Source organism: Thermobia domestica, chromosome 5 (assembly GCF_964235325.1).
Source record: "Thermobia domestica chromosome 5, izTheDome1.hap1.1, whole genome shotgun sequence".
Taxonomy (NCBI): domain Eukaryota; kingdom Metazoa; phylum Arthropoda; class Insecta; order Zygentoma; family Lepismatidae; genus Thermobia; species Thermobia domestica.
In genome coordinates this window covers 255099515-255112801 of record NC_137458.1, presented here as the reverse complement: position 1 = coordinate 255112801, position 13287 = coordinate 255099515, and positions in this window count along the sequence as shown.

The following is a 13287-nucleotide window of genomic DNA, read 5'->3' as shown; positions in this document are numbered from 1 at the left end:
AAATTACTGCAGTCGTTGCCAGACTCAATAGCGTATATATCGTATAAATGAATGCAAAGTTTTTGTTTACATATTTTGAAAGAAAATTACTTCGCAGCATAAGCGGAGTTGGGAATCGTCTGCTGGGGGGGGGGGGGAGATTTTTGGTCGGTCTCGGAGCTGTCATTTCAGGTATAAATATGATCTTGAAGTCAGAAATAAAGATGGTGAAGTTGTCAAAAAGTTGTGGGGAGAATGGCCCCCATAGCTCCGCCCATGCCTCGGAGTTAAAGGATTAGAAAACCCTGGGTGGAGCCACAAAAGAAAAAAAAGCCCAAAGCCGTTCCGAACTTACTTCGGAAAATAAGACTGCCTGTATGGTTTACCGAGTGTATGAATCAATGGAAGAGGATACATTTCTGGGGAACCGGTCAAAACCCCCACAGCCAAAACCCCCACACTCAAGAAATGTCAAAACGCCCACACAAACGGTCATAACCCCCACACAAATGGACAAATCTCCCAAACGCACGAACGGTCAAAACCCCCACAGCCAAAACCCCCACACTCAAGAAATGTCAAAACGCCCACACGATCGGTCATAACCCCCACACAAATGGACAAATCTCCCAAATACACGAACGGTCATAACCCCCACAGCCAAAACCCCCACACTGGTAGTCGGTCATAACCTCCAACGGTCATAACGCCCACACAAATGGACAAAACAGCTACACATAGCAACGGTCACAATCCCCACATAAATGGACAAAACCCCCACACAAATGGACAAAACTCCCACATGCAGAAATAATCACAATGCCACACAAATTGACAAAACCCCCACACAATCGGACAAATCTCCAACACTCTGAAATGATCCTGGTTGCATGTATTGCCCTTGTACTTTTTAATAACATTTTTTATTCCAATTTTCCAAACATTTTTGGGGGTTTTGACAGTTCGTGCGTTTGGGAGATTTGTCCATTTGTGTGGGGGTTATGACCGATCGTGTGGGCGTTTTGACATTTCTTGAGTGTGGGGGTTTTGGCTGTGGGGGTTTTGACCGTTCGTTCGTTTGGGAGATTTGTCCATTTGTGTGGGGGTTATGACCGTTTGTGTGGGTGTTTTGACATTTCTTGAGTGTGGGGGTTTTGACTTAGACCCCATTTCTGCCGTTCTTTTTCTTCCCACGACCAACTTCTTTCTCATCTCCAGGTTTTACGGCTTTTTGATAACTTGCTGAAATTGTGCTAGATTTGGGCAGGATGCTAAAAGCAAGATGCTAGATGCTAGAGACATGCAAATTATGCTAGATCTAGCATCATTATGCTAGATCTGGCAACGCTGTTCCCCACAATAGGCGTGTCGTGCAAGTAACCAATCACACGTCAGGTACTAGCTTTTACCTATTGCTTCCTTCTCACAGCTCAGAGCATTGGTAACTATGGATAGACGTACAGCAGTAATTACTTTATGGGAGTTGGAAGGTTATTCTGCAACTGCAGCTAGCAGGCGAGTAGGTGTCCCGGCCTCTACAGGAAGGCGATGGATTCGGAAATATGGTGCTACAGGTCAGACTGGTAATTTACGATCTCCTGGTCGTCCGCATGTGTCAACCGAAGCTCAAGATCCGAGATTAGTAAACTAAGCCCGGTTAGACCCACTAAGTATGTCTAGACAGCTAAGGGAAGCTTCTCTCTTTCCTGGTAGTAAGCATACAGCTCTGCGAAGGCTTCGTCATGCTGGGTTACGTGGCCGTGGTGCTGCCGTGAAGGAAAAACTCTCAGACGACCACAAAATTTACCGTCTCGCGTTTGCACAGGTGAATGTGGGTCTCAATTGGGAAAACTTAGTTTTCTCAGATGAATCCATATTCACAACATCAAAGAAGGGACGCCGTTTTGTGTATCGTCCGAGAGGCACCCGAAATGACCATGGATATGTGGCTGCTTGCAATCGCAGTGGCCATGTATCTATTTTATGTTGGGGTTGGATTTCCAGTCGCGGAGCAGGACAGCTTCATAGAATTGAAGGACATCTGGACAATGCTCAGTACTTAGACATTATCAGTAATATCATGGTGCCATCTGTACGAGTATTTCAGCCTGATGGTGTAATTCAGTTCCAGCAATACCAGTCGCCAATACATACTTCCCATGTGGTTCAGGAATGGTTCGCAGGGCACCCTGAGATTGATTTAATCGACTGGCCGCCTCGTGGAGCAGACCTCAATCTCATGGAAAATATGTGGGCAGAAGTGAAGCGTACTCTAAGGGAAAGTTGGCCTGAGGCAGATCCACCAAGAACTCAGGATGACCTGTGGCATCTTGTTTCCGAAGCATGGCTGGAGGTAGGGGAAGGAGATAGATTTGTCACCCATGTAATAGATTCCATGCCCAGAAGAATGGAGCGTGTAATAAATTCAGAAGGGTCTTGGACACAATATTAATGTCCCCGCCTTAACTCCCGAAAACAGCCCTTTTCAGGGCTACCTAAACGCTTCTGAAAATATTTGTAGAAGTAAACCACTCCTTGTATCCGATTTCTGTGCAATCCTACTAACAAAAAAAATGATAATTAGCTGTAGGCTTTGAACTCAAGACCTCTTCAGTGGCAAGTCCGTACTCTACCAGTGAGCTAACATGAACTCGCAAACCCAACCTGAAGAAACACGACTTTCAATTTCTGGTATTCGATGACAATGATGCTCATATACTTTTCAAATGTTGTATTCAACTTATGATATTCCGCAACACACACACACACATAAACAAAGCGAAAGAGAGAGAGAGAGAGAGAGAGAGAGAGAGATGAATACACAAAAGCATATTCAACGTATTCGAATGAGACTCTAAGTAACGACATTCCGTTCTAAAGAGAATTTGTGTTTCTTCCCGTGACGTTAAGGGGATCGGGAAAAGTTATGTGTCTTAAAGCAGGATACGACTTTGGATACTCTGTTTATACACTTTCTATATCCGTAGGAATATACTGCATTTCACGAATATAAATCACATACTGTAATGAGAATATTGAGAAGTTAAATCTGTATGACAAATAGCTGCAAATAAATACACTACATAACTTATTTATTGCTCTTAAACGATTTTCCTAACTTGTATTTAACATTCTCATATATAATACCGACCTACTGTGAAAATTATCTCAGATGTTATATTTTAAACATAATAATTACTATGTTCTGCAATGATTGTTATATATAAACAACTTATGTATTTAATGTAATTATTTTATATAATTTTTCATGCATTGCGGAAAATATAATTTTAAAAAAAAGTATTGACCCAGATGGGGATCGAACTCACAACCTTATGATTTGAAATCCGACAGCTTACCACTGAGCTAACAGAAGAACTTCCAGAACTAAGCTTCTAGCGATGTATAACGAATCTCAAGATAATTATGACATTCATATCCATTACAAACGCTGTTTCTGTTCTACTTTGACTTTTATTTTAGTACTCAGGCGTTAATTATGTTCTATTTATTAATTTTGAGCATTCTTTTACATATGGAAAGATTCTTTAACGTATTTAAATTTTCCATTACGTATAGAAAGCTAAACGACAAACAAGCATGTGCTCACATTAATAAAAGGTTTCGAAATATTGTATCATTAAGTATTTCAATCAATGTTGCTTTTTTAAACACTTGGTAACAAGTCTTATTATATTTAAAAGAAGAAAAACACATCTGCAAACTTTTTCCCGATTGCAAAGGCTGGCTTGGAGGTTCGAACCTGGCTTACTTTTTCCCGAAGATACCCGAAGCTGGACTTAGAAAATTTTTGCCTCAAAACACCAATAAAGAATGCGCTCAACCTTTTTGAGACAAGGTGTACATTGTACCGCACAATCGTGATTATGTCCCGCATTATTATTCTGTACAGGAATTGTGTCATTATTTTCATTTTGATACGAAGTGCCATCTCTTGAACTACGGTTACGTCTATCAATGTAGTTTACAGTATTTCTAGAATTTCGCCATGTATTTCGTCTGTTTTTGAGTCTACTTTGGTTAAATGGTCTGACATAATTATGGTCACGACTAGTTAGGTTAGGTGTGTTCCCATCATATCTTTGCCTACTCTGATTGTTCTGATTGTTTAAATTTACTCGATTTAGGTTATGTTCCGTATCGTCTACATTACGGATATTTAGATTCCGGACTGGTACTGATCTAAAGTTATCTGAATTGTTTTTAATTTTGCCTATTCCCGCTTGATGATTCTGTGCCTGATATTGAGTTTCATAACATTGAACAAGCATCAATAGATGATTAAAACTCATGTATTGCGTAGAAAACAGGATTTGTTGTAATTTAAACGGTAGTAAATTTCGAATAGATGCGATCACTCTAGATTCAGATTGTAGTGGATTTACAGTTTTTAATTCATTATACGTATTCACAACAAAATCAACAACAGATTTGTGCAAGCGAGGATTAAAAGGTTGATTTCTAATCGTAGCGTCTCTGTTTGCAAGTAAAAAGTCATTCTCATAATTTGCAATCAGCGCTGCCTTGGATATGTGTTGACGTGTTCACGTACTGCCTTAAACCATAAAGAACACGGTGGAAGTAATAAATGAGGGATTAATTTCATATATTGAGATTTATCTATACACATTATACTGCATTCGTTTTGAAATTTTTCTAGAAAAGAAGTAGCATTTTCATTACATCTACCACTAAACTTACTCATTGCACGTATTTCGCTCATTTTTACACTTAACTTTACATTTCTTTCACCGTTTCGTGTTCATGTTGAGTGAAAATTTCTACCTACTGCGTTATGTGTGGTTCCACCATCTCTTTTCCGCCCATCTGTATTTCTTGGTTGAATTCTTTCCAAAATAATATCCTCATCGGATGGATTACTTGAAAAAGAGATAGCGCAAGGTCCTTGTCGATCTGCTTCGGGTGAATGCGAGGTCATCTCTTGTGAATGAGGGAACCCCAAACGATCATTAACCATGTTGTTGTCATAGGCATTGTCTTTAATCTGTAACGTCCTAATTTCTTCCTGTAAGGTAGATATCAATTGTGCATTTGCACGTATTTGGTTAGAATTATCTGTCACCTGAATCTTTTGCTGACGAACAGAAGATTCTATTACTTCAAAATCTTTTTTTACAATATTAACTTCTTGAATTACATGATTGTAATTATCCTTGCAATCGTCAGATAATCTTTTTAACTTCTCGTCGAATTGAAACGTGAGGTCTGTCACAGCTTGTATTACAGATTGTTTCGCTTCTTCGGATTTTTTATCTATTTGTTCTAACTGCCTACCCAATTCACCCAATTCTTCATATTGTGTTTCTAATCGTCCATTCAACTCTTCGGATTTTTGCTGTACCAACTGTTTTAATTCTTTGGACATCTGAGTTAAATTTTGTTCCTGTCGCTGTAATGCGATTAGAATTCGGTCTTCTAATGTCAACATTCCGGGTGCAATAGGAGCTATATTCTGCCCGTTGTTAGCATTATCAACAGTTTCATTCTCTACTGTCTCACCAATCATGATTTTTCTTGTAATTACTCTACCACTTCTAAGGATAGTTGAGTTCGTATTCATGAACCTTTTTACTAAGGTAAATTCACCCTTACTTATACTTCGGGATATGAATTTACAAGAATCCCGGGTGAGGTAAACCAAAAATTTTACAACGACTCACCAAAGGTAGTCGTTAACCCTGGTTCAGTTATATTGGTTCAGTGGCGATAATCGTTTTCACCTTAAAATATCTTCTGAAGTTATATTCACTAATACGCTCACCTTTTCTACTGAAATTACAAGTCTATGATGAATGTTAAATAATTTTTTCTTTGACTCCTTTTCAAGGTATATTCACACACACCGACTCGCAATCCAATATGTTAACTGAGTATCTATAAACAACGACATAGCAACCAACTAAACAATAATGTATATTTCTTATATATTAAAACATTCTTCTTTTATTATTTTTAATTAACATTATAACAGGTATAGTGCTTGTGTAAAAGCACTTTCTGCCCGAGATATATGTAATTATGAGCCGATACAAAGTATCTCGTTATAACTCAGAACGCCTAATGCTTTTCTAGCCTTAGTTACATTTCTTCATTCTACCCCTTAAAAAATTAAGAAAAAAGAAAAGAAAGGAAACACAGGACTAGGATTAGGAACTATATTTGTGGGCTATCAGTATCTGTGGCCAGTTTAACCCGTCACATATGAGGAAAGTCGTCCCTCGGCTATCACACTCTCCGAGGAAAGAGAAGGAACGAATGACTGGGGAAGAAGAAAGTGGCCTGGGACCTTGTGATAGATACCATTTCCCTGGAACCTGTATGATAGATACCACTTCCCTGGGACCTGTATAATGGATACCATTTCTCTGGAACCTGTATGATAGATAACATTTCTCTGGAACCTGTATTGTAGATACCATTTCCCTGGAACCTGTATGATAGATACCATTTCCCTGGAACCTGTATAATAGATACCATTTCCCTGGAACCTGTATGATAGATACCATTTCCCTGGAACCTGTATGATAGATACCATTTCCCTGGAACCTGTATGATAGATACCATATCGGCATTTGCTCATGAAAATCTCACTCAGGATGGCGAGCATGAAAAATCTTTTACACTTTTATCTTTTAGAGAGTTCCCCATTGTAAAAGAGAAAAACAAAACTCTTTCTTGTGGATTTTTGAACCTCTTGGTAAGGACGTGAAAATAGGTAAGAAACAAAACTCTACAACGATTTAAAAAATGTACTTAAGAATGATTTAAATACAGAAAAATATAAAAGAAAATCTAAAAAAAAACATTATTTCTTAGAAAAATTAAGAAACAAAATAAAAGAAATCATGTTCCTTTTTTTAAAATGTTTTCATGAAAATTACTTTTAATAAAATCTATTTATGCACGATTGAGAAGAAAATCATTTTGAGTGCTCTCGTATACAATTAATTTATAACAACATAAAATCCTTAAAAACTGTTCTTTTTTCACTTTTTAATATAATTTGTTTTATTTCATTTGTTAATGTTTCAAACGAATACCAGTCATTATTTTAATTATTTTTAGAATTTTATTTATTATACTCATAATTTTATCGTGCTCTATTGATAGATCTCTTTCCTTTATGCTCCCTGACTATCCTAGCAGCACAGATAGTATTCCGTAAGCCCAACAATACAGGGTGGTCGTTGGACGCTAGAGGCGTCTGAAATGTCACCTTCCGAGGCGGCAATTTACAATATCGCAAGAACGGGAGAAATACGAATGTCGGGTCAAAAGATATCAAAGGAAACTCCATCCGAAGAATCCAATTATGTATAAGTGATGGCGAAACAGTGGCGACGCTAGAGGGAGGCACAAAAAAGTGAATAAAACGGATAAAAGTGAACAATTTACATTGAAAAATTGTAAGAGGGGATGTTACTTGGAACTTGCAGCAACAAATGTTAATAAACAAAGGCAACAATGGCTACGCTGTAGGGACACTATGGGAGGCGGAATGTAGGAATACAGTATCTTTGTAACGGAAAGAAATAGGAATGTCGGGTCAAAAGTTACCAAAGAATTCAGTTATGCATAAGTGATGGCGAAACAGTGGCGGCGCCAGGGGTTAAAAACGAAGTGAATGCAACGCAGTGAACAATTTACACTGAAACATTGTAGAAGGGGATGTTACATGGAACACCAGCAACAAATTTAATGAACAAAGGCAACAATGTCTACGCTGTAGGGACACTATGGGAGGCGGAATGTAGGAATAAAGTATCTGTATAACGGTGGGAAATAGGAATGTCGGGTAAGGAGATTTCAAAGGGACGCCCATCCAAAGAATCCAATTATGCATAAGTGATGGTGAAGGAGTGGCGGCCCAAGAGGCACAAAGAAAGTGAATGAAACGCGGAGAAAAGTTCTAGCACAGATGTTGATCTCGGATGAGGCATTCATACGGGATGGTATCACAAATGTCCGCAATGGCCAGCGATGAACATCCAACAACCCACATGCAATTGTAGAGACGAAGCATCATCAGCGTTTCCAATTGCATGTGTTGGCTTGTATTATTGATGACGATGTTGTGAAACAACACTTCTTACCACAGCGATTGAACGCAAGCAATATCGTATCTCCAGTTTCTGACCTAGGGCCTACCTATTCTACTTAAAGACGTGCCACTGAGGACACGACAGTGTATGTGGTTTATGCATAATGGGATCCCTTCCAATTCATGTCACACTATCGGTGCATATTTGAACGAAACATTTCCACGCAGGTAGATAGATCGTGGAAGCAAAGGAGCATGGCCCTACGTTCACCCGATCTGAATACCATAGACTTCTTCCTGTGGGGTTGCGTGATGAGTCTCGTGTATACACGACCCGTGCATGGCATTGAAGATCTTCGCTACGTGTATGAGCTGCATTTGGCACACTGCGGCAAACGCCAGCGTTATTACCAAAAGTCAGATAATTCTTACGCCATCGTGTAACTGTCTGTCTCGAAGAACAAGGAGGACATATTGAACATCTTCTTTAAGACAGCATTACGTTGACCACGGTAAGTACAATAACTCTTGTTTTTACAGTGTACTGGGCCTCATCTTCCGTACGTGTTTTGTACGATCTGCACGTATCATCACTAAGAGTGTTTAACAGTTTCTTTGTAGCTCGCATGCGCCGCCAATGTTCCGCAGTACGTGCGCATAGTTGGATTCTTCTGATGGGGTTTCCTTTGATATTTTTTGACCTGACATTCCTATTTCTCTCCGTTATACAGATACTTTATTCCTACATTCCGCCTCCCATAGTGTCCCTACAGCGTAGCCATTGTTGCCTTTGTTTATTAACATTTGTTGCTGCATGTTCCAAGTAGCATCCCCTCCTACATTTTTTCAGTGTAAATTGTTCACTTTTATCCATGTTTCATTCACTTTCTTTGTGCCCCTCTCTAGCGCCGCCACTGTTTCGCCATCACTTATGCATAATTGAATTCTTCGGATGGGGTTTCCTTTGATATCTTTTGACCCGACATTCGTATTTCTCCCGTTTTTGCGATATTGTAAATTGCCACCTCGGAAGGTGACATTTCAGACGCCTCCAGCGTCCAAACGGAGCCGCATTCACCCAATGTTCATATGACATTTTTTGCTTGTTTTTACCTGTAGATTAATCTCCCGAATTTTCCGTCATTGATGCACGACCACCCTGTATAAAAAGGAAAGCTTGTCTTTTTCCAAGGTCGCAAATGACCGCTTTGTTGAACGTTTAACTGCCAACGTATCTCCAAGCAGGGGTAAAAGCGCGGGTGAACGCGGCGGGACGCCACGCCCAGAAAATATGTACGGAGTCCCCCCAGTTCTTATATAATTACAATGGGCCAAGATAGACAGGGAGACGGTGTGACATCACGCCGTACGTACAGTCTCCCTACTTTTTCAGATCCACTTTTACCCCTGTCCCCAAGGAATCAATATAGTTGTAATTGGGAATCGAAACAGTTGGACTAATGAGGGGATTTTTTTTTTTATTGGGAAACAAACATTTTTTTTTTTTTTTTTTTTTTTTAAGTTTGATCAATGTGTTCTTCAACTTTATTTTCACAGTTCTCAATTTCCAGTATGCTGACCATTGGCCTACCAGTAAGCTACTAAGGTAGGTCTCTGCTATCATGTTAGTTAGATGCAATGATCATTTCAGGGGGCGGCCCAAAAGGCAAGTATGTTTATGCGTACATTTATCCTGTGCTTGGAAAACCCAAACGCTTCGTCGTTCAGTTTATTATTGAAAGCTCTAATGAAACCATCTCGTATCATTCTCCCTGCTAATTTGTCTGGTATTTGTGTCTGTTTTGTGTTATACAAATGAACAAAATATAATAAGAATTTAGTGTTTCGCCATGTTCCTAAACGGTTAATTTGTACTCAATAATTGTTATCATTCCTTAATATTTTTACCTTAAAATTCAATGTACATACTTATTATTACATTCATTTTGAAATTCTAGGGTTCACGACACCCAAGAGCAGCTTATTATTCTAAAGAGGTTGCTAGTCGATCAACAAATTGATTCTGGTAATTAAAAAGAAGACACATGATAGAAATTAAAGAGTTCTACGACTACCAATAAACAAGTGAGCAATAAGGTTATTGTGCCACTTATTGTTCTTGCCAGAAAATATACTGTAAATGTAAAGTGATAACATCTAAAAGCAATTAATACCATTTATTAGTTTGATGGGGGATAAATATAGCTGATTCGCATTTCCCAATGCATCCTAATAAATGATGCTAGATCAGGGCTTCTCAACCTTTTTCACTGGCGTATCAGCAAAGCATACTATTAATCAATACTACAGGGTGTCCAATATACAATGCAAGCCGGAGTTTAGGATAGTACAACTTTTGAACCGGAAGCGGTACACAAATAATGGTTATACCAAAATGAACCCTTGTTCTTGCATATATTTTTAAACTAGGAAGCAACGATTGAAGTACACTAGGAACCACGCAGTATTGCCAGATGTAACCGAAGGTGTAATTCAATTTTTTTACAAGTCACGTAAATAGATTCATAACTCATGCGTATGGATGTTCTGTTGTTAATTTTTAGTTTGTATAGTTGGAGTAGCTTGGGAATTATGGAATGGAAAAAATAATTTTTCTTTTCCACCGATCACTAATCGGATGAGGCCTCTGTAAGGGGTTACTAGGTAAAATGTGATTTCCATAAATAACCATTCTGATGTTTCAGTGCATCAAAAGGTGTGTTAAGGATCTGTCGAAATTATGCAATTCCTGAAAACAATGTAAAAGAAACTTTGAAATTTTCGTGATAAAACTTTTACTTAGATGCACCCGGCAACATTGCTACTCATTGAATCAAAACGGGGACAAGCAATGTTGCCGGGTGCATGTAAGTAGTAGTTTTATAATGATAATTTCAAAGTTTCTTTTTCATTGTTTTCAGGAATTGCATAATGTAGAGAGGTCCTTAACACACCTTTTGATACACTGAAACATCAGCACTGTTCTCAATTCAGAATGTTAATTTATGAAAACCACATTTTCCCTAGTAATTCCTTACAGAGTAATCCGTAGTAATCCGATTAATTATCGGTAAAAACGAAAAATTATTTTTTCCATTCCATAGTTACTAAGCTATTCCAACTATACAAACTAAAAATTAACAACAGAACATCCATACGCATGAGTTATGAGTCAATTTACGTGACTTATAAAAAAGTTGATTAACACATTCGGTTACATCTGACAACACTGTGTGGTTCCTAGTGTACTTCAATAATTGCTTCCTAGTTTAAAAATATATGCATGAACAAGGATTAATTTTGGTATAACCATTATTTGTGTACTGCTTCCGGTTCAAAAGTTCTACTATCCCAAACTACGGCTTGCATTGTATATTGGACACCTGTACAATAAGTCGTAAGTACCACTATCAGCGACTCGCGTACCATCAGTGGTACGCGCACCAAGGGGTTGACAACCTCTGCGCTAGACGATTACTGCCCCACTTGTTGGTGTGAAATTGATACTGAAGCATACACTCTTAAAGCATTTCATTTTGACAAAAGCAAAACGACACAAAATGTTTATTAATAATAAGACAATGGTCGCCAAAGTTATGAAGCTTCTGAGCTACCAACCAAAAGAACTACCAACTTCTTTTTTAAAAATCTTACATTTGCGTTCAACAAATGGGAACACTGACCAAGGTTAATCAACCGGAGCGTTAACGTGATCTACCGATAATGTCCTCGTGAGTTGCTAGTAGCTTGTGATCGACGGTTTAGCGATCATGATATACTTTAAAACTTTTATTATTATTTAAGCAGGAGCGCAATTGATATAGACGAAAGGAACACTTGATATAGACTAAAGATTTGACCTTACTCATCATCCGTACTACTTCTTTCTGATTTTAAATAATAATAATAATAATAATAATAATTTTATAATTTTTCGTGAGCTCCCGGTGTCAGCACTAAAAAATTCTTCTGCTTCTTTTTCGGCTGTAGAATAACACCTTTTCGATACTACATAGCCTAAATGTAGTGCCTTGTATTATTAGACCCTTCCTCCAAACCTTGGATCCCCTCCCAATAAAAAAACTTCTGGGTGCGCGCCAGTGTTTAGCTGCAAAATAAGACAAGTATCAATCGATAGCTCAGTTCAATCTGACCAAAGTTAATAATATAGTAATACTTTATTTAACTTTATTATTAATTTCGTAAGAAATAATTCTCATACTTACTTTTCGGAAATAATCGAAGAAACAAATTTTTATGATACTATAATGCAAGACGTGCGTTGACAATAGTTTTGAACATATTGTTTATTTATGTATGCATTATCTAATGTTAAAAAAATACTCTGTCAACTAGGATATTGTATCTGTTGTAGTTTTTCTTCTGCTAACAGTGATGCTTTTACTCTTAACAGCTGCCCCATATATATACTTGCCCCATATACTTGGAAAACTTAGATAAATATTTCGAGCTGACTATACATGAATTTATAAATAAAAAGATATAAGATAGATTAAGAAATTAGCAATGTAATTTTCATTGGTATTCGTTACCGATGTTCCTGAACAAGCAACAAAGCTATTTTACAGAATATAAAACTTTCAGAATATACATAACTTACATGTAAAGAGACGGAAGTGTTTTGTAAATAACTTTGTTTTGAACTTCATGTAAGACCTATGAAACAAAACGAAACGTTTTCTTTTCCTTTTTTCTTTTTTCTTTTTACATCTGCATCATAATGGGATAGAGAAGGAAAGAGATAGAAAAAGGATAACATTTGAAGGCGTTCTTTCGGTGTAAACAATAACAAGGAAGAGGTGAGGATGGAGCAGACATTTAAGAGAATTGAACAGTCGTTATACTCATGTCAGCAACAACTTAACGAATTGCAAACAGGAAGGCAATCATGTACAAATGTCAGAGAGCATGTCCACGAAAGACATACCAAGGAACCAATATATCTTCTAGTAACTAATACTAAACAAGTAGATTGTAAAATCAAATATAGGGTCAAAGTGTTTTCACATACTGATCGTGGTCGTAGGTATAATCAGATCCTAAACTCATCCTGTCATTTGAATTCACAACGATTTGTGGAGAGTATAGTGATTCATCACATAGACTTAAATCACCATCACACCAAAATTCGCTGCCATTTAATACAGATGGCTCTCTATTTGTCTTAGGATATTATTGAGTCAATATCTATTTTTACCTTACTG